At 43.6% G+C, this 16,727-nt stretch overlaps 1 protein-coding gene across 17 annotated transcripts in view; it reads right to left on the bottom strand.

Annotated features, from left to right (window-relative positions):
• Positions 1-16,727, bottom strand: part of LOC140697334 (uncharacterized) — a 225,267-nt gene that overhangs the window by 56,442 nt on the left and 152,098 nt on the right. The window contains exons 1-2 of one of the 17 annotated variants that reach the window (XR_012074275.1): positions 1,918-2,641; positions 7-1,158 (exon numbers count right to left, since the gene is read on the bottom strand). The exons of 14 other annotated variants lie outside the window; for them this stretch is intronic. The gene's annotated coding sequence lies outside the window, so the exon portion shown is untranslated. Of the gene's footprint in view, positions 1-6; positions 1,159-1,917; positions 2,642-16,727 lie in introns of those variants that run through there. 2 more of the 17 variants (XR_012074274.1, XR_012074276.1) reach the window with 2 other exon arrangements.

Genomic DNA, 16,727 nt, shown 5'->3' with positions numbered 1-16,727 from the left:
TAATAAACAAAGAAGTGTACTTATTATATACCTATGTCCAGACAACATCTCTTCAGTTTTATTTGAATATAATACTCTTGCCAAAGCTATCACAGAAGTGTTACAAATGTCCCTACATAGGACAGCCATTTAAAGCACTGCTATTTACTGAAAGCAGGCAGTGTGTTACAAAGATAAATCAGGCTGTTACTACTTAAAGGTCATTAGCAAGAAATCCTTTAGCCTTTTTGGGACTAGAGGCTTCAGTTACTTTATCTTTTGCTAGAAGGGTGTATGACTTTCTGTTGCTCTTCACAATTACCCCAAATCTTTTTTCAAATGTGACTCAGACTGGACAGAACAATGGGTCTGACTAATGCAAGTCTTATTTTCTTACCCTTTTATGTCATACTCCTTTTAATACACCCAACAATCCTGCCTTTTTTTTTTTCCACAACTGCCTGATAGTACTGACTTAAATTTAGTTCATTTGCTCACGGGCAACAAGGGCTACATTTATTTAAACAGCACTTTTGTTATACTCAGTGGAACCACCTTGCATCTATCCCCAGTCATTTTCTTCTGCTCATGCAGAATCACTTCTCCAGTTTGTTACAACTATTATCATCTGTATTGCTGGGGTTCAGATGGTTTGCAGTCCTACCTAATTTGGTAATATACACAATGGAAAAGAAAAAAGAAAAAACAGAGAGATTTCATTATGTATAAGGAAAACTCGTCCCAATTGTTTAATGTTAAAATCTTTAAAGCCTCTACTGGAATTCACGATGTACTTACAAATACAGAAAGTCCGACATTTAGGAATTCTGGGCTATCTGTTTGGACGTTTTGATAAAATGATTCTCTTTATTTATTTAATATTAGTCACATAATTTCTCCACCCTTCCTCCTTTTCTCCGGCTTTGCACCCCCACCTACCAACCACAGAGAATGACTTCTTTTCGACTTGGATGCCTTCTCTTTTAAATCTGAGCGTTTGCTAGGAACCGAGGGGATACCCGTCACGGTGAGGTCCGGCTCTCAGCTGGCATCCTAACCCGGGACCGCGGATGAGCTTCACTGGGGCTGCAAGTGCCCTGAGAACGTGGGCAAGCATCTGTGTCCGAGTGGGTAAGAGGACTCACAGCTTCCCTCACGACCTCAGGGGGGCCCAGGACCCTGGAAGGGTTAAGAACGCTGCCTCTGAAGGTGTTCAGACACGAAGCAGCAAAGGGAATAAACAGTGCTAGCGTGACCGAGTCAACTTTCTACTCAGCCGTCTCCAACGGGAATGAGGAACTCCCACTGCACTGGTGAGGAACATAGACCTGAGGGTGTGATGTGGAGGCCCCCAGCACAGATGAAATAACACAGAGGACATAATTTCACACTTCAAACACCAATCACTCCAACACCGCAGCTTCTACTTTTATCCAAGCTCAATATGCTTTTTTTGGCCTCTTTTGATACCTTTAGCTTACTCGATAACATTAGTTTAAAACCAAAACATCATGGATTTAAAAGTTTCTCTGCACATAAATATTATGTCACTAGCCACAAATATATGCCTTTCATGAACTATTAGTGATTATATTATTTTTGCTAACATATGCTGTTATCTTCCATACATGTGTTTTAAATAACATTATAGAAGAATCATTTAACATAAATATGTCAAAATCAAAACTGCCTTCATGTCAATAAACCGCCAAAATCTAATCTATCAAAGTACATATTAAACTCTTAACTTCCACTGTTGTCTATGGGTTATGTTGTCTTTTATAATTATCACCACACCTAGAGTATTTTCTACAGATCAAGATAAAATGTAGTGCCAGGAATAAATGCCCTTTAAAGCTTTTCCTTCGATGAAGTACCTTTTAGAAACTGAGAAGCAAGAACTAGTAACAATCAGAAATTGCTGTCATCTGTACTCACCACTGAACAGCCACACAAAGGATCCCCAAGCACAGGCTGAACCTGTCCTGGAATTGAGGGAATGGATTCCATTAGGAGAACAGGCAAGTAGAAGGAGCAAGTGGCCGCATTACCTTTCTCCAGTGCATCTTATTTGCAGACACACGGATTTTGGAATCCTCCAGGAATAACAATGAAAACCACATCAGGTTGTTTTCCCCAATTCCGATGAAATGAGTCAGTAGGTCAACTTCTCTACTCGGGAGACAGCACAATTTCTGAAACTGCACTCACTGTTTCCAGTAACTGGATTCCGTCTCTTTGCCCCCGGCATGAAAGTGCTGCCAGTAACGTATGGAGAGCCCACCGGGCTCTGGATGAGCCACACCGCAGACACCGCCAGGAGGTGAGTCTTCTTCATGGGATAGTCCTCCCTTGTCAGTAGTCAAGGGGACAGAAATCCAGCTGGGAGTAACACGTGCATGAAGTTTCTTCCTTTAAAAAGAGCTCGCATAACTTTTTCTCTATCAAGACCGTGTAGCCATTCATTTCTTTTACACAAGAGCATGGAGTGATACTTTAAATACATAAGTGCAGTAACTGTACCTCTTCAAGCCCCCCACAAACTGCTTCTTTCTGTAAAACATCCTTTCTTCCTCAAAGAGACTAGTATATTCAAAAGATTCAATGATTGTTCAACTGATCCATATTCTGAAACACCTTTCACAGGCTTCTATGAGTCCTGCAGTTCCATCCATTAAATCACATAAAGAGAAGTATTTAAAAGCTTGCTAGAGGTCCTCTGAGTCCATGACTCAAAACGATGAACACAGGATTAGCAACAATCTTCGCAATCTACCACCTACTCACCGCACATAACGCTTCTTGTAGTTAGAGACCTTCTGCGTGGGAGATCACCAGCTCCCGGAGAGGAATCTGTAAGTCCAAGGACTTCCACATTCAGGCAAATATATAGACACGTATCTCTAAATACAGGTACAGAGATCATCTGTGACGGCTCATCAGGAGGAGACTGGAAATACTTTTGCTTTCTGTATCGAGAGTAGTTTCTTTCCTTTTAAAGAGGAGGTTTCGTTTTGATCTTGAGAAATTCTCTCTGATAAAAACCACCAACTGAAAACCTGCCATCATAAAACGAGGGATTTCACAACATTCATTCCAAAAAACTGTGGCTATTCATTTCTGGAAGTGATTCACTGCAAAAGAATCGTTGCTGGCAGTGGAGGGAGCATTAGTTTTTAGACGACAGCCTCCCCTCTGAGAAGGGAGCCGAAACCTCAGAGACGGTGGCCACGTGCCTTGCTGACCCCTCATCACAGCTCCCTGAATCACCATCCACCAAGATGACGCGTGATGACCAATTTCCTCTTGTAACTCCCTCGGTGCACAGAAACCCCGTGGTCTGCACACCCTGACTACTGCCCTGCTCTGGTGCAAATGTTCAGAGAAGTCTGGGAGGACGGCAGCAGGACTCTCCACCTGTCAACGCTCAGCTACTGGCGAGGAACCAGCATACAGATACTCACTTCCTGTGAGTATTTCTAAAAGAGCTTATGATATTTCCTTTGGAGAAAAAAAGTGGGGAGGAAAGCAACACCGGGCGGAGAAGTAACTCCAACAGGCAAAGCTAGAAGCATGCAATGTGATCACTGTTTACCAGCCACGCCTAATTTTAATTTGGTTTCTCAACCCCTCTGTAATTAAGACAGCCAAAAGAGAACAGCCATCAGGAGAACGGGGGAAAAAAAAAAAGACATTTCACAAATGCTTAGACCTTCAGTGAGCGTGACCAGAAAAGTAATGTTAAGATTCAAGCGAACCAATCTGAAGCTGTTTAGAGAATTAACCCTTCAAGGAAAGAGAGTTATTTTCCTTTGTCCCCCAAATTTCAAATACAGAAATCACCTTCCCCAACTGGGCACTGAGACACCAAAGATGCAGTCTCTGAGTGCCATCCCCAGGGTCTGGGAGAAGAGGGAACTTTTTTAGATTTGTTTGTGACGGTGGCAGAAAGACACTTATTTTTAAGAACCTGTCACATTAACAGTGACCACGTGGTTTTCACACCAACGCACCCTTTGAAAACTGACCATGAAGGGCTAAAATATGACCTTTTCAATTTCTCTTGGCTTTAACCAAACCTGATCACTTATATCAAGGAACAGCAGAATTTCTTGACAACTGGGCAAACTGAGTAAGAAAAGTCACCTTCATCCCTCCTTACAGAGCATCAATGCGACAGAGCTCATTTCCTGAAGGGACGTTCTGCTAAAAGAGCTTTAAAAAAGACTTTCCTTTATTTTTAGGCTGTTAATGTGCTTCTACCTTGGGTGGGAATGGTGGGGCCGGGTGGCGGGGGGTCATGAAGGCAGGAGGAGAAAAACACAACCTTCCACTTAACGGGACTGAAGAATAAAAACAAACAGATCCAGTGTGTTCACGTGATGTGTCTGTTACAGGGCACCACGAAGCCCGTAATTTCCGATGTGGTGATCCTCTGCTACTTGTACCTCTGCTTTGTAGTTCTCATTTTTGAACACTCAAGATAAACATAAAGAATATACGTAAAAATTGTAATAAAACCCTGTGTTTTATACTGTGGAAGGAAATTTTCACAAATGTGGTATTTTTTTTAAAAAGAAGAGTATGGAAACCATTTGCGTGGTATGAGTACAATCTTCAAATTGAGGATGAGTAAATACAGCATCTGTAACTGTCCTTAAGAATTTAATTCAAATCAACTACGCTGCACAACACTCATCCATCCCTCTGTCTTCACTCCCAACACCTTATGAGTGGTCCCAAGACCTTACGGCTCAGTGGAAACAGAACACCCCACATAATGTCAAAAGAACAGGAATCCTACATGGAGTGCCATTTATTTCAAAATCGTATTGATAACGAGCTTGGTGAATCATCAGAGGCCAGAAAACTACTTAGCTATTAGAATATCTCATTTCCCCTTCCCACCGTGTCATGTTCACACACATGTTTACAGTTTTCAAAGCTTCTGTAAATTTGTTCCCATTTCAGATCGTGCTTTACATGAAAGTTCCTCTTAAGCCCTGGGTGGCTAATGCAGAGGTTTTAAAAAAAGAAAGGAAAAGTAGAGCAAAACAGAATAAAGAACATAAAGATGACATGCTTGGGGTGCAGCAGAGAGAACATGAGCCCAACAAGACGTGGCCGACGTTGCCCTCTGGGAGCTCCGGTAACGGTGGAGGCAGAGGGGACCATTTCTAAGGCTGGGTATTTAGAATGTGGTTAAATTACAGGGACTATCCAGGTCTTGCTGTAATTTGCTACGCTGTGGACACCATGCGAGTCCAAGTTTATAGAGTAGGTGTTTGTTCTCCAGACCTCTAGACCCACTGTCCCCCCGAGCCCCCAAAACAAAACCAAACCCTGCCACAACTTGTTCTTTGTGCTGAACGTTTACTCAGTTTCCTTCTAAACCATGAGAAGGAGCGCACTTTTTAGTGGCACTTCTATAGAAAAGAGGGGGTGTGGCCTCACCTGGGAGGTCGGGAGGCCTTGTGTTCCAGTTTCGGCTCTTGCCTGGGCTATGCTTTGCCTGATTCAGATCATCCAACCTCTTTAAGCCGGCTTAATCGTCCATGGTAACAGCAAACTGACTACAGGGCCGGTCTGGGCACCACTGCCAAAAGCCTATAGGGATCTACTCATTTAATCCTCATAGCAACCCTGCAAGCTGAATTCTTTTATTATTCCCATCCTACAGATAAGGAAACTGAGCCCCAGGGAGTTTAAGGGCTTGACCAGGGGCACACAGTCAGTAGGTGGTGGAGCCAGGATTCAAAGCCAGGGAACTTGACCTTGACCACTCTGCTCAGAGCCTTCCATCAGCACGTCTGTGGGTCACACCAGGCTGTGGTGTGTGTTAAGTAAACTGCACTTACAAAGTGCCCTGAAAACTACTACGCCAGGCAGATTTTCACTCATGCCACGCGCAAATATATTCTCTGCAGAATTTCAAGAAAACTAGTGACAACTAACGTATCAATTTGCTCTCTGAGAACAGTTTCGTATAATCTGCAAACTACTTCTTTGCAAAAGTTGTGATACTGAGTTCTAGAGGTGGCCAGGATCTAGAGATGACATTTTCAATCAGTAGGGTGAAGCAAGGCTCCCTGTCAGAGTCCAGGCTGGAACCTCCATCAGCAGCTGCCCCGCCGCTGACACAACCTGCCTCGGGGCCGTGAGATTGCCTGGAATTGCGCAGCACTTCTCAGCTATTTTGATCTGACTGTTAGGCATCCATTCATTCGTGGGACGCATGCATGTGCAATATGAGTCCTCAGAAATGTGTCAGTTACACATTTCCTTCTCACTACAAAATTCCTCTTGCTTTAAGAAGAAAAAAAGATGCAGAAAGCAATCTTTTCTTCCTTTCTTTTTTTTCCAAAGTCAGGGGAAAACAAAGCCTCTGTTAAAGTTCTCCAGTGATGAACATAACTGAAATTCTACCCAATCCTTTCTTTTCTCTGTCAACTTGCTCATACGCAGACTTGATGTTAAACCTACTATCTTCCCTTAACGTGCCTGTGGAAGTTGGAAACCAGATGAACTGGAAACTGGGGCCTCCTCGGTTTCGATGGTAATTGATAATATGGTCATTTACTCTTCAGAGAGAAAGCACTTTCCTATTTAGAGTATTCAAGCTTCTCATGCTATTACTCTATAAAGTTTGGCCTTATTATTTTCACTTGGAATTTTTTTTTAACGCTCCCATGTCATATGGGTCACACCAAAGTACCTGAAAGTTAACACAAAGATATTTGTTGACAAGAAAAGTTAAGGAGAGAAAGAAATAAGACCACATTCAGGTTTTAATTTCACTTAAGAGAGCAAAGATTCTAGGAAATTTGTGTACGTTAAATTTATAAGCCGGCACTTTTTGCCCTCCAAAGATTTATTTGGTGTGAAAAGTTACTTCCTGTACTGTAATCATAAAGTCAAATGTTATTTACTCCTGTCATAACCATTCACATACTTCCTGTCATAAAAGCTTGCGCTTGGCTGGAATATTATATAAAACATGCAAAAAACTACAGGTAGTAAGTGACTGTATGGATATATTTTATTCTAAGTTCATATTCTAATCTAAGAACAGGACGAATCACCTCTTCTTGGAAAAACCAGGTTTATGCTTTATCATCTTGGGTGACTCATCCCACTTATGGTGCATAGAAGGAACGTTAAGGGTGAAAAGAGCTTTCTCTACTGAGTTTGATCAATGATCTTGTGGCAGCTTTGAGGACGCCTCCCAGGGGTACTGTGTGTGTACTGCGCTGCGGTGTTCTTACGGAGTTCAGGGCCCAGACTTAGAATTGTGAAGAGTCAAAAATTTACACAGGGTAGATGTGCACATTTTAAATGCATGTGCACATTCTTCTTTGAGGCCTGTGCACTTTTAAAGAAAAAAAAAAACAAGCTTCTAAATTCCTAGGCTTCCGTGTGCCTGGTGGAAAAAGCAGGGCCAGTGTACACATACAATGATAGAAGAAAGTGTGCGTGAACAGATTTGTTTACCAAACAGGGCCCAGCAAAGTCTGTCTCTCAGTGCCATCCAACAAAACAAACACACAGACACAGAAGAGTCTGTGGGAACGGCTCTTCTCTCTTGAGGAAGGTGTAGCAGCTTGTAATTATAACTAGGCAGTAGTTACAACGTGGCTCAGGCTTGAAATGGGAGTGTGTCACCAAATCCAGTTTAAACCACACCCCCACCACGCACACACATACATAGGGGTGCATACACTTCTATACAGTACAATGGTTTCAACGCCCCTTCCTTGGTGTTAAGAGTCTCAAATTTATTCCTTCAGCACAGGCACCTTTTCCTACCTTCAATCCTCCATATTTCCACCCGGACAGGGTGCAGTCCCTTTAAACGCACCAGAAACACCACCACCAACAAATCCCACTTATTTTAGTCTGCGATGGCCACCCAACCAGGCTTGGAAGCTTGGGCCCTTGACTCCCTTCCTCCTGGAACAGAGCTAAGTCTGTCAGCCGCCAAGTCTAATCAGCACTTGTTTCCATGACTGCTGCCTTTGTCCTCTCCCTCCCGTTCCCACCTCTGGTAAATAAGCTGGACCTTTATCACTCCGCTCCTGGACAAGTACGACGGCCTTTTTAATTGGTTCACTTGCCAACGAGCAACTGTGTGGTGGAAAAACACAGTAAGGAGTGGGAAGACTGGGTTTGGGGTTTGGCTCCGCCAGATAAAAACCATGTGGTCCTGAGAAAGTTATGTAATTTCCTTGGGCCGTGGTGTTCTCATCTACCACATTAAGAAAATGGCTATCAAATTCCATGATCTAATCCATGACATACACAGTTACCAAATATAATCTTCCGAAATTTAGTCTCCTCAGGTCAACGCACAGCATCAAAATCTTAGTGATTTTATACTAAAGTTTAAGTTCTTCAGTCTGAATTGAATGTGAAAATCTCATAAAATGTACAGCACTGCACAAGCCACCCTAACAGGGATGATTTCTTGAGCTGCATGCACTACACACTATCCAGGAGTTTTACATACATGGGCTTTAAACCCCACGACCACTCCGCAAGGTTGGTTTCATGACTCTAGGTTACACACCAAGAATCTGAGGTTCTGTGAATAACTTGCCTAAGGTTATAAAACTTAGTTAAGTACCAGGCATGGCATACAGATCTGCATGTGGTTGATTATGAAGCCCACTAAGCCATATTGAGTGCTTTAAATGTACTACACTACGGCGGCGAGGCGGGGAGGTGTCTCTAATTACCTGAATGATCATTCTGAGTCCCAGGCTGCACGAGGAAGCACAGGTCATCATTATATAAACAACCCTGACAAACAGAGCAGTCACCTAATGCTTGGTCCTCATGAACATCAGCATCTCTTCCTGCTCACTTCCTTGCTTGGTCAGTGTCACAGAATAAAAATGCAACCACAATGTAATTCACTCGTAACATGAAACTGCAGGTTTTACACACAGTTGATAAAAGTGACGCCGGGGAACTGCCTGAGTCACACACAGTCATTGACAAATAAGGATCAAAGAGGGTTTGAACAGTTAACAATTGAGGAAGCAAAAGTCAGCAGAGATGATTACATGAGAGGCAGACTCTTCAAGAGAATGGTTTGTATATCCAAAGATTAAGAGAGGTCCTTGGGGAAATTAATGCTGATAAGAAAAATCACCCTTGTCAAGACTGTGCCACAGAAGTCAACATTCAGTCTTTGGCCTCAGAAATAGTATACTGATGCATCATAGCCCAAATTTCTGTTATATAATGTGAAATGAACTGAGATCTAACTTCTTTTTTTTAACTTTTCAAGACTTAATCCCAATAAAATCTTTTAAAAAAATTTCATGTTTGCTTTAAATATTTGATTCGGTTTTAAGTCAATTCTCTAAAAGTAATTCTGGTACCAGTTATGAGGACCTCTTGAAAAGGTAATAATAGAAAAAAGGAAGAATAAAAAGATTACCGATACACAAACAGTAGTGAACAATAAAAAGACTTAATTCTCCAGCCTGCGAATGGAAAGTTTTATCCTGGGTTTCCTCTCATTTCAAGGTTCTCGGGCTTACCTAGTCCAAAGCACCCACACAGAAGGTACATTCATCAGTTCCACGTCCCTGTCCCACCCCTGTACCTATGATGTGAAACTCATATGGCACGAGGCAGCCACTGGGTAAGCCTCGCTGTCTAGGCAAAAACAGACGGTGGTCTAGTAAGCTCTCAGTGTAAATCTTAACTTAACAAGACTCGCTCCATTAATTCTATCTTTACCCAGCTACCTGAAGAGCTCTACTTTCTTCCCTTTAAAAAGGCCCCACTGTGTATCAAGATCTTTCCTGACATAAAGTGAATATACAACTGTGTATAAAATTAAATGGTTTTGGTTTCTGCAAATATCCTTCAATCAAGGGTTCAGAGAAGAGCTATTCTGAGAAGGATTTAATGGGATTCGTAACATAAAACCTCAAAAGCGTATTACTGACTTAACCAAGACAACTCTGGAAAACAAAGTGCGGTTGCTGAGCTTTTTCTAGTGACTATCATGTCCACCTCCAAGAATCTAATAAAATAACGTTGTCTCCCACGCCAGAGAAACCCAAGAAGGCGTAACCTCAGAAGACCGAGTCTTAAATCGGCAAACTCGGAGCCAGGTGAGAAAGCGATCAGAACTGACTGGTGAGCTCCCAGCCTCGCGGGACGTCCGTCTGCTGTAGGGGTCTTGGTTTGTTCCTAAAGAGAGAGTGGTTCTGTGATACTTTGAAATAGCTCCTTCTCTCTGAAAATCAAGAGGTACGTTACTCTTCATTAGGAAAAATTCAGAGCCTGTGGTCTCCACCTTACAGCAGAGGTGCTTTTTCAATATGCACGCAGAGGCTGCACCAGCTCAACGACGTACCGGGCTAAACTAACATGTGAGTACATACAAAAGGCTTTCTAGAATTCAGAAATGTGAAACTGGGGAACGGGGTGAGCAGAAGAGGGATGGGAAGAAGAGGTGGCAGTTCAGCAGTTCTGAACTTCTGACTATGATCCCCAAAGATTTTTAACACAGCACTGGTTTTCCAAAAAGGATTCTGAGGTGCTGACCCCAGAGGCGGCGTAATTCTGCTGCTGCAGGGTGTGTGTTAATGAAGGCTGCTGAGAACCATACGCTCTCTTTTAAGACTAAACAGAGGCTGAAATGCGCAGGCAGATGATGCAGAGCAATGCCGCCGTTCCATTTACAGTCCTCAGAGCAGTGAAGCTCGGGGTGGAATGCTTGTTTTGGAGAGCATTCAGCAGAGAGCATTTGGTTTCCTCCATTTAACCAGGTCACCCAGGCATGGAATGCACGGCTCTGCCAGACAGAGCGCGTTGTGGATGCCTGAGAAGCAACCGCTCGTCTGGGCTACTGATGCGAAGAGAGGCCACGGCTTCCTTTTTCTCTGCTCTGAATGGCAGCCTTGACGTCACAACAGCAAGGAACCGCTGGAGGGACAAATAACAAGGCGCAAGCCAAGAGCGCCCTACTCTGTTGCAGGGCCATTTTCCTCTCTTGCTGGCATCTCCTGTGGCTGCAGAGGGTCAGCAGGAGCAGAGGTGACTGGCTGAAGCTTAAACATAAAGGCAGTCTGTGGGCTGATAAAACAGACCTTTGACCACGCTAATCATCACTTTCAAGAAATCTGGATAAACTACAGCTCCTGCATTAAGCTTGTTTCTGACAGAATGGACTCCCCAGTGAATGCCTGCAGTGACTGCGCTCATGGTTCAGACCTCCGCGTTGTCCCCGATGAGCTGAACTTCTTTATCTCAAAGCAGACCTATTCTAAGAGGGGCTGGCGTGCATGTCCTGAGAGATGCAAGGAGCTCAGGAGAGCAGGCAGGCAGACAGTTCTTGCAAGAGATTTGTCTTATTTTCCAGGATTAAAAACATCCTTTAGGGGTTTTATAATTTAAGTTCAAGCAATTAAACATGCGCATTTAGAACCCAGCTGCAGGTGTTAGAACAAACGGGTGAAAAGTGTTCCGACGCTGGCAGGCTTAACTCACCATTATCTAAGATGAGCTGTCTGTGTAAATCATCACAGCAGTTTGAAAAGCATGATCTTTCATGTTTCAGCCTTACACCAAAATTATAAATTATATTTAGCCACATGGGTGTCGGGTCATTTATTTCCATTATAAATGCAACGCTGACTAGAGACATACAGGGCAATCTGCAGGCAGGACCTGCAAGCGTCACCCCACCGCCTTCACAGAGCAGAGAACAGCTTTCTGCTGCCACACATTTGTCCCGAGTTCAGTCCTCTGCCTCTGGAGCATTAACAACTTTCACCAAACCCCAATCCTGGCCTGAAGCCATCGTGCTCGGGGTCCTTTGGGACCATCGAAGCTGGGAAACCAGGGGCCAAAGGGTCGTCTTGGAGGGGGGGTTATAACAGCACAACACGCAAAGGGTGGTGGAAACACCTGCTCCTATGACATCTGTGTTCACATTAGGAAAAGAAGTTCCGCTGAAGGAACAACACCTCTGAGCCACTTGGCCCCTTTTATAAGCTCTTTCTTAATTAGATGAGCACTCCGAAGCATAACTTTCCTGTGGTCATCAAGCCAATCTTGTTGCAAGAGAATAATCTGCTATGAAGATTTACTCTCTTTCAAAGGGTATGTATAGTTCTGACCTAAAACTCTCATTGCAGACCCCCCACAGTAGGATACACCCTTCCGCCTTCGGGTTGTCCTCAAAATCTCTTGTCCTCTGTGTTTATCCGAGGCCTGTTTTGGAATCTGGTCTTTGGACTCAAATGATCTTACCTGGCTAGATAACAAACTCTGTGTCTGGTTCCTGCTGTTTAAAAAATCCAAGTATTTCCAGTGACTAAACAGTGGAGAAAATTACTTTTTAACTACATTTCTTCCAAATGACGGTTATCCTCAAGAGGTGAAACTTATTCTAGCCTTACCCTTGTTTTTATTTTATAAGAACTTTTCATAGCTTAAGAGCTATAATTAAATTTCCTCTGAACTGATTTATTAAACTGAAGTGCTCAAGAAGAGAATGATGGGATTTCTTATTCAGTTTCCAAAAGGAAGACAAATTATTTTTATTCTAATATAAAAGATGAGAGACAGAGAGGAAAAATCTTTTCCATCTGTACTTTGATTAGGATGATTTTTTAATGTTCAAATTCCTGGTTATAAACCACAGTAAACAATCAGTCACTCATTAAGAAGCAACTATTGAAAAGGCCATATTTAAAAGAGAAAAAATAAAACATGATGTGATTAAAACCCCATGCACGTCTTCACTCCAAGGCAAACGCTGTGCCCATCTGGGTATTCGGAAGGTGCCAAATATCACTGGGATCTAGATTTAACTCATGTCATAAAGAAAGCACCGTGTTTTAATTTGTTTACGAAAGACCTAGAACCTTACGGAGATGATGGTGGTGATATGGACAGTGAAGCGAACTGTTGATACGAGGTACTGATTTTTAAATTACTTAAACATGGAATCAGTCCCAAACATGAACAAATTTTCAAGGATCTTGTGTTCTATTCCTAATAAGAAAAGGGAATTTTAAAGATAACTTTCAGGTTTAATAGGTTTCTGCTCTTATTGTCTCCTCTGTTTAAGAAATCTTTTAAAAATTAGTTGGTTTTAAAATCCTGGCAGCTTTTCGTCAGAAGGGCCAAAGAAGTTAGGAGACAAGGTTTGTCCTCAGGGGACTCAAAGGCGGATCCTGAGCATTTAAACCCCAGACAAGTGACCTGAACTGAAGGCACTGTCTTTGCTGGCTTTAGGGGTGAGGACCGGGGAGAATCTGAGCTCTACAGCCCTCTCTTCAAGTGACAGGAAGCAGGAAGTGTGCTGAGCCCAGCCGCTCCCAGCACACGTGCAAAGGTATCCATGTTTAGAAGTTAAGCCTGAGCTGGCAGATCCGCCAGCCAGGGTGGCCGTCCTCGGCGGGAATGGTGGCTTTCCTTCCACGCTGTCTTGCCTGCTGAATCTTACCATGAAAAGCAGACCTGGTCCCTGCTTGCAGTCTAAGGTCACTGGTGGGAATGCCCCATGAATTTTCTTTACGAACATGCAGCTATCGTAAACACTGCAGACATGAGCTCTCCCTTTCCAAATTCCTCTCCTAAAAATGGCAGAGAATATGTATATCCTTGCTCTAAACTCATCTGTAAAATAAATAAATGCAAGATTCTCCTCCAGTTTATTACAACTCAACCAACAGTCATCATCCAATCCTATAATGCACACGTGAGAAATCAGTTTTCACAGATTGTCATTTGTGCCTGTTAGGAAAAACTATCTTTCTTCCTATCTATCATCTATTGATCTATCTCTCCACACTTTATTTATATGAAAACAAACTCAAAATACTCATCTCCAAGAGTGATTCTGTGGTAGGTAGCTTTATAAAACCAAAGTCTTCATGCTTATAAATCTACCCTCCACTAAGTTAACAACAGAACAGCTCTGCCATTCTTCTCCTTAGTTTCCAATACGTGCACGGAGAGGCAACACACGCCAGGTTTTATTTAGACCCTTCACAGCACATGCTTTTTTTCTTCATAGCCCATGATAACCTGCAGTTGCCTCTGTGCGTTCGTATGCTGACTGTCTCTTCCACTCATCTGTAAATTCCATGAAGGCAGGATCAGCGTCTGTGTTACCCTTGTACAAACACTGTGGGATGGATGGGAAGAGGGAAAGGAAGGGGCGGGAAGGAAAGGGAAGAAGAGAGAAGTAGGAAGAGAAGGAAGGGAAGGAGGGAAGGAAGGAAGACCAATGTTCCAAAGCAACTACACTGGTTTCAGCAAACAGGAGTACTTCCACAGTTTCATCAGATTTTTCATTTATAGCATTAAAAATTCTTTGTAAATATTATCTCGTCAAATCTCATAATAACCCCAAGAGATCTTTTAACGTGAAATTAAAATTATTATGTATGACCATGAAGGCACAGAAATGAGGACTAATTCGCTCCTAGAGCTTTCACGTTTTATCTATGTAACAGCCACTAATGCATTCTGCTTACTGACTTTTCAGGTTACCTGTTCGTAAATACAGAGCTGTGCTTCTCTAAGTGGACAGTTTAAGAACTGTGATCGAAGTCCAGCATTTCTTCCCTTTCTGTCTGTTCAACATGTCTTGGAAACACAAAGCCCAATTTTAGCTTTGGATATATTTATGTGAAGGGAGAACTAATTCAAGCAATTCTTCTCATTTTACTACCCACATAAAAATGCAGCTTCTGGTAAAGGATGCCTCTCAGTGAAGAAATCATTTACCAATAATGAGCAGGGTCTCTGGGGGCAGAGCACAGGTCAGACCTGAAGGCTAGGAAGGCAGGTGTGTCACCGAGAGGGTTCTCATGAACCTGGCTCCGGGGGGAGCATCCACACTGTTCTTCCTCATACAACGTATCCTGTGATGGTACGACGGGCACTATAATCAACAGAGGACTGAGAAGGACTTGCCCAGGCTCACACAGCCCGTGACCCAGAGGGTCGAGATGCAGCCGCAGGCCTTAGGGGCTGTGCACACTGCTTCACCTGACCTCGCCGGCCGCCAGGCTGCTCACTGCTCAGGCTCACAACTGACAGGAGCTGCAGGAAGTGGCAACAAAATCACGTGCATCGCAGGGAAAGTGTGAACACAGACAAGTCCAAACAGATCATTGTCGTTCTGAAGCTTCTTGCCTAGGAACAGGTACCGAAAGGACATGAAACCTGCTGAGATGAGCGCAGCTCTAACCGGGTCCGTTTCTGCCACAATGGCCTAAAAAGCCCTTCTGTCAGGGCAGAGACGAACATCAACGCCCATCACCCGTGGCTGCCGAGGGAATTAAGAGAATTCAACAATGCACGCCCTGCGCACCTTAACGTTGTGGGTCTCCACGTTCCAACCCAGCTCCCATCTGAACCACAATCAGACCAGCCTTGGAAATTCAGCTTTCATCTTGCTGAAACCTTACTCTCAGTTTTTCTCTATCAATTTATCAAAATGTATCACTGGCTGAGGCTCCACAGTGCGTCTCGACTCTTGTGATGATAAAAGTAATAAATCGCTCCCTGAGTTCTCTGCATTCAAGTCATAATTCAGATTGTCTTCTCCCTTCTCCTGGATGCCCACAACTTTTTCCTGACTGACGTGGCTTTAGAAAATATGGCCCGTTCGCAAATATAGGAAGCTAACTGCACCCGTCACACAGCAAGAAAGGCAGAGAGGTGTCGGTCCTGCCCTCTGGGTAATTCACCTGGATCCTGACCTGTGTCACAGTGTCCCAGGAATGTAACCTTCCCTGTCACACCCCCTTGATGGCAATCGGCTGTGACATGCTGACTCTGTGGGTAGGACGGGGTGTGTTCCAGCTTCATCTGCAAGAGTCCAGCGATGGCCTTGTGGCCACAGCAGAGGTCCTGACCCCTCCAGCCAGCCCCAGTGGGAGACGGGATCAAGGCCAGCGGTCTGTGATCTCATCCTAGTGCCAATGTGAGTTTGTCAAAGCCCTTGAGAGCAAATTCTGTTTTCCCTGCCTGGGGCTTGGTTTCCATGCTTTAAAAAGGATGCTTAGTATTTATTGCAGTAAAATTAAGCACTTTCAAATTTCTGCCAGATCCCCCGGAGAAATATGGTTTATTAACACAAAACAAATGTGGTGCTTGAAAGGCAGGAGACCCGCACTGCAGTCCCTGGCCCACTACTGACTCACTGGGTGGCTTCAGGCAAGGAACTTAAATCAAGGGCATCATTTTAAATGGGCACAGAGTGGACACTTGGTAGGCGGTTCAGTGCCCTGTGAGGTCTGAGGCCAATCCGGTGGTGAAGCCAAGCCAGTGCAGCCGAGGCCCTCCGCCAGGGCCCCTGGCCTCAAGTGCCGTTTTGTAGCTGGTTCGGGGTGGCCACGCTGAAGTGTGACCCTAAAATTTTTGAAGCTGAGGGAACCAGGTAAATGGCTGTCTCCTTGACAAGAGAGGCAGTCTCACATATTAGCTAAAAGAACAGCTTTTAGAAGCCAACTCTGTGGATTCAAATCCTGGGTTTACCATTTCTGAGCTTTAGTTTTCTCATCCGTAAAATATGAGCAAGCAGTATGGTAGCTACTTGTCACAGCTGTTGTGAAGATAAGGTGCATTAATTCATGTAAAGTAACCACTAGGTGAACGTTAGCTATTGGCTAAAACTTAACAAAGTATTAAAATCAAAACCAGTAATTGTGTATTTCTTTTCAGTTCCCAAAGCAAATTTATATGTAGATTTTTATCTGGAC

The sequence above is a fragment of the Vicugna pacos genome, chromosome 7 (genome assembly GCF_048564905.1).
Source record: "Vicugna pacos chromosome 7, VicPac4, whole genome shotgun sequence".
Classification (NCBI taxonomy): domain Eukaryota; kingdom Metazoa; phylum Chordata; class Mammalia; order Artiodactyla; family Camelidae; genus Vicugna; species Vicugna pacos.
Note: the sequence above shows the minus strand (reverse complement) of the source record. Positions and strands in the feature narration are given on the sequence as shown.